This window comes from Prionailurus viverrinus, chromosome D1 (genome assembly GCF_022837055.1).
Source record: "Prionailurus viverrinus isolate Anna chromosome D1, UM_Priviv_1.0, whole genome shotgun sequence".
NCBI classification, from domain to species: Eukaryota; Metazoa; Chordata; class Mammalia; order Carnivora; family Felidae; genus Prionailurus; species Prionailurus viverrinus.
Window position 1 is genome coordinate 114,735,002 of NC_062570.1, and position 6,004 is coordinate 114,741,005.

Here is a 6,004-nt window from a genome sequence, read left to right on the forward strand (position 1 = left end):
GGATCGAATCCTGGAGAATGTGCGGCCATGACGACCATGACCAGCTCAGGACCACAGAAGGCCCTGGTTTAGAGGGCGTGGCGTGCCCCTGCTGCCTCTGCTGAGGGCGACCCCTGGCCTGTCTCTAGGACACACCCACCCACTTATGGAGGGGCGGAGGCCATGCTTCTCAAACCCATGTGGCTTAGAAAACACACGTGGATACAGATGGTGGGCAAGTGCACGCACACACGAGAGGAAACAGCAAAGCCGAGAGACTGAGGTGCAGACATCCGTGAATCCGGATAAAGGCAGACAGGAGCTCTTTCTGCTATCTGTACAGCTTACCCATAAACTTGAAACCACATCAAAATAAAATGTTCTCCAGAAAGCTCCTTTCTGAGCAGCAGAGGGGAAGGGAAGCAGTGGGGGAGGAGGAAACGGGACAGGGGAGGGGCAGCCACTGCATCTCGAGGGCAGAGCCAGCCCAAGGAGGCGTCAGATGTGCGTGCACGGGCCCTCGGTTCCGGGGGCCCTGCCTTGCGGCAGGTCCCGGGGCAGGTGCCTCCCCCTCCCCACCTTCCCTCTCCCTTCTCCTTGCCCGCAGCCCTGGATGGGAGAGAAGAAGCAGCAGGGAGATTCTGGAACCCGCTGAGGTGGGGGCGGGGGCAGGCTTGGCCCAGCGTGGCCCCAGCGAGGGCAGGGCAGGTGTGGACAGAAGAGAAGGTCAGAGGCAAGCCACGGAGCCTGGTTTGCTCAGGATTAACACAGCAGAAGGGGCCCCAGTGTCCCAGTGGAAGGCAGAGATTAGCAAGTGTCGACCAGCAAACAGACCCTCCCTTCCCTCCAGGAACCCCAGTGTTGACTCACAGCCACAAGATTGGCAGAGGGGCCCAGATGCAGCCCACACAGCCTGGGGCCATGTCCCCCGTGACGTGCGTGACGTGCGGAGAGAGGCGTTGGTCTGGGTGACTGGGGCGGCTGGGCATCCACACCCAGTCCCTCCCGCTGACCGGCCCCCCCCTCCGCCCACCCCACCAGCGGCAGAGACCCAGCAGTGACGAGTAGCCAGGAGAGGCGACTGGGGGTGTGTCCAGCCTTGTCCTGGCTCAGGCCCCAGCACTGGAGAGGCTGGGTGGCAGAGCACAACCCCTCTCTGGGATCCATCCCTCTTAGAGGGTGCGGCTCCCAGAACGGTCCAGAAGCCCCCAGCTTCCCCCGGTTGCATTTTCCTGGGGAGGCCGTCAGGGGTCGTTCCTGGGTGTCTTCTCGCTTGGGTTCTGTGTCCCCCCGCTGCATCCTGACGTACGGGACACAGCTGACGATCGGTAAGTAGGTCACACTAGGGGTGACCGTCCAGGCTGCTCCTGGGGACACGAGACTACATCCCAGTGCTTGGGCCATGAGACCACAGGCTGGAGTTAGAACTGCCCCCAGGTCGGTGGTCGGTGAACTTAACTCTGAACTGTGAACCTAGCTTCTGGCGGGGGCAGTGGTTGGTGGGGTGGGGAGGCAGGTGCACAGGAAGGCCCCCGGGGGCACGCACAGTAAGCCGGACGTGTGCGTTTCTGGGTGAGGGTCAGGGCCACGCCCCTGTGCCCAGGAAGGGCCCTCTGGAGGAGGGGCCTCTGCTGTTCCCAGGGCTGCGGTGCCCCCACTTGTGTCCACATCCGCACGTCACGCCGGGACTGTGCGGGCGTGTGATGTGCGCCCACTGGCAGACAAATGAGCCGTCCGCCTGCTTCTCCAGGATCGGAGCCGCGAAACCAGCCCAGCTGTTGCTGGAGAGACTCCATTTCCCCGATGCCCAGAGTGGAGAGGCGTGGACACTGCCAGGGACAGCCGTCTGTGATGACCCTGGGCCGGCAGGCGGAGTCCGGGCGAGAGCTCAGCTGGCTCCACGAGCCAGGCGCGTTCCCACCACGAAGGTGAGGTGTCGGGAATGTGACTGCACCCGCCATGGGCCGGGGCCCCTGCCAGCACTGCTCTCCGCAGGGCCTGGGTTCTTGCTGGTTTCCACGAAACAATGGCTGGCCCTCTCGTGGCCCCGTGGAGGATTGGGAGCCTCAGTTGAGGACAGAGCAAGGCTGCCGAACGAGACGAATCTTGTCCAGGCTGGGGCTACAGACCCCTCCCCAGAAATGAGACTAGATGAGGCTGGAGCTGCCCCCTGGGACCCGCGGCCAGTGGCTGTGGGGGTGGAGCGCCCGGGGGGGCAGAAGCCCCCTCACCCCTGAGCTCTACCTGGGACCCTCAAAACCAAGCCTAGGGGATGCGAGGTCGGGGCTACTACCCGGGGACAGACTCCAGACACCCGGGCTGCCCCAGGGCACCTTACCCGCTCTGTCACTGCATAGGCCAAGCGACCTGCGTGCTCACGAGGGACAAGGTAGCCCTGAGCTCGGTGGGGGCACAGATTGAGCGGGGCCAGGGGCACTGCCTTCCCTGAGCCCCACAGGGGGCCACCCAGACTGTTTGCCTGGGCTGTTGTCCTCCTGGGGCCGCGTCAGCGTGCACCTGTCCTGGGCACCCTTCCCGGAACCCTCCCGCCAGCCCTTGAGCTGGGCACTGGGCAGGCAGGGGTCCTGGGCCCCTGGGCTGATCACAATCTCATTAGCTGCCCCCCCCCCATCAGAAACGTGCCTAATGGTTTGGGCGGGTCTTGCTTTCACCCCTGCTCGGCTCCCGAACCTCCGTCAGCAATGTGTTTTCCTCTAGGACCAGGCGCGCAGGCTTTATAACGGTAACGCCACAATTTATTTTTAATCTATTCTGTAAAGAAATAAGAACCTGGGTGTGACACGGGTGGATTTTATGACCTGTGAGAAAGCCACCACTGCAGAGGTTGTGGACACAGCCAACACCTTCTCCAGGCCCTGCCCACTTCGGTCACCCTCTCCCCGTGGACAGAAATCCCTACTTTATGTTGCCAACACCCTCGGTCATTGGGCACGGCTGGTATTTTAAATCTGGTCAAAGGACTCTCTCCCTCGACCAGGTCCTGTCTCTGGAGGACACCCAGGAGGCCCACCTCCCCTCCCCTCCCCTCCCCTCCCCTCCCTTCTCCCATCCCTTCTCCCATCCCCTCTCTTCTGGTCATCTCTCCTCCTCTCCCCACCCTTCCCTCCCCCTTCCCATCCTCCCTTCCTCTCCTGTCCCTTTCCCTCCCCCCTCCCCATCCCCTCCCCTCCCCACCTTCCACTCCATACCACACACACCCCCCCCCCCCCCGTCTTTTCTGTCTACATTCACTCCTTTGATGTCCCAACTCCCCAGTGGGAGGGCTGCCCCCTCTTTCCCAGCCCAGCAAGCCCTCACAGGGCAGCGTGGGGGAGGGGGGGTGGGGACTGTTGAGCTCCCGCCTCCCAGCCCCTCCCTCAGCCACCCTCCTTCCCCCTGTGTGCATTGGCTGACCTGTCACCTTTACCTCTGACCCCGCCTCGCTCCCCACTGGTCTCCCCCTTCTTCCGGCAGCGGGGGTCTGAAGGACAAGGCTGAGCCGGACTGCTTCTGTCCACACCCCCAGGGCCCCCTCACTCAGAACTGAGGCCCGGTCCTCGCTGACCCCGACGCCCACCTCAGCCACCTGTCCGCCTGTCCTGGCCCCCCTCAGCCACGCCTGCAGCCACACAGACTGGGACCCCCACCCGCGGATGCCACAATCTCCCACCTCAGCCGCTCGAGTCGCCCTTTCTGCCCTATTCCCCTGTGGCTCTGTTCCGAGTCATGCGTGTGCCTGCCCACCTGTGCCCGGTCCCGCCAGGCCGCTGAGCGGGCAGGAGCCCCTCCGGCGCGCGGGGGCTGCTGTGCTACGCCCGCCAGCGTGCACCCCGGCCCCCACGTCGCTGCGCCCTTTGTCGCGTGGACCCGGACATCGCAGCAGCCCTGACACAGCGTGTCTGCCACGCGCCTCCCCAGACCACACCGAGGCAGCTCCGCCTGGGCCACGTGAGTCAGACGACTCACAGACACGCGCCTGGGCAGTGCCCTCGCCTCCGCTCCTTCGTGGGGTCCTGTTCCGTGCCCCGCGTGTCCCCCTCTGGAACGGTCGTTCTCGGCGCCCTGCTGACGTTCCCAGCGGTGTCCGGGGTCGTGAGTCCCTCTGCCGAGCCGGGGTGCAGTGGTCCTGGCGGCTTCTGGCCATTCCGTTGTAGGTGGGCATGTCGTCTGCAGCCTCTGGTCCACAGGCCGTGTCACTGTGTCACTGTGTCACTGGGCGGAGGCGTGCCCAGGTCCCGCACAGGCGTCCCCCGACACCTCACCCACCCGGAAGGGCGCACCCCAAAGGCAGCCCTGTGTCTCCAGCGTCCGGTGGAGCTGTGCCCTGGGGATCTGGCCTCAGACCCAGCAGCCTTCTCCAATGGGTCAGGGCCGGTTGGGGGAGGTGGGAGTCCGCCAGATTCCAGTGTCCCTGGACAGTGTGGGGATGCTGAGAGGACAGGTCAGGAGATGACTGTGACCTGGCCCGCCTGCCACAGCCATAGGCTCCCCAGCATCCTGTGTCCCTCTTGTTCCCCGTCTCTGGGAACACCTGGCCTCCCCGTCTCTGGGCAGAAGCTCGCCCCCAGTCTGTGCTCTCCAAGTGTGGGTGTGCAGCACCCCTTCCCTGTCAGAGCCACAAACCCCTCGCCCAGCCCCCAAGGGCTCCCCAAGGCCAGACTCTCCTAGGTGAGGTCTCGAGGGGCCCGGGACAGCCCTGACCCACTGGGGCCTCTTCTGGCCACATACCTCTGCCCCAGAGGTGACAGCCCATCCCCCACACCCTCCTGGAGCCCAAGGGTGGCGGCCCCAAGCCACGGCCTGGAGGAGCCTCCCCCGTGGGAAGAGCCTCGTGGTGGCCTTGGTGACCACACCCAGCTTATAGCTCCTTCCAGAAATAACTTGGCGTAATCCGGGCAGGGGCTGTGGGCTGCCCCCTGTCAGGTTCCTTCCTGCTGTCCGGCTGCAGTTCCAGGCAGGGGGCCCTGCTCTCTCCAGGGGGTGGGGGATTAGTCACCTCACCCACAGGAAGAGGTGGCGCGCCCTGACACCTGATCCCCTCGGGGGGGTCAGCGGCGCCGGGTCGGGTGCCGCCCACAGCTGCGGGGTCAGCCGGTCAGCAGAGCGGCTCCCGGCGCCGAACGTGCTGCCCCAGGAGGGCCGCCTCGGGGCCTGCAGCCCGTCCCCTGCCCCTGCGTGGCCGGCGCCATCCCGCGGGGCAAAGGGAGCCCCCACGCCAGCAGCCGGTCACCGATAGGAGGGGTCGAACTCTGAGGTCAGCTCCGCGTGCCGTGTGGCCGCCACGGCAGCTGGGTTGGGCAGAGCTGGAACCCAGCAGGGCTCCGGGCCCTTGGGTGCTCTACCCTCCACTCACAGGGGAGAGGGCGAGCCTGTGCCGGTGGGTGCACTCCATAAACTGTAAAGGGCGGTCCCACCCCACCTGGGACTGGCCTGGCCAGGTCTTTGGACCGAGGGCCGGCCCTGTCCATACACCCGGGTGCTGCTGTGGGGCTGGTGCGTCTCTGCACGGGGTGGGGGGGTGGGGGGGGAAGGGGCCCGTCTGAGGAAGAGGGGGCGGGGCTTTAGGAACATGGAGGTTCTCGGCAGATCTGGGGGTTGCAGGGGGCACGGGGGAAGGGGTACGGCTTCCGTCTGCGGTGGGGCTGCGTGCCCGCGAGTGCACACACAAGCTCACTCGTGCACTCACACACACACTCGTGCACACACACTCGTGCACGCCCACTGAGCCCAGCGTCAGTGTGATGGGGAACCTGGAGCTTTGTGGGAAAAAGATGGAGCCTTGTTCTAGAAGGTTCCTTCACCACACGAGGCCTGCTGGGTAGATAAATGTGTCCTGAGGCCCAGGGCAGGGCCGCGCGGGACTCCTCCCCTCCCCCACCCTCTGAATGGATAAGCGTTCTCCCCCAGCCCCCAACAGCCAGAGGCAGCAGGAACCCCCCTGAAGAAGGTGCCCCGCCCGCCGTCTGCCCAGTCCGCCCCACGGCTGTGGTGTGCGCCCTCTGGGACCCAGTCTGCCCCACCCCGT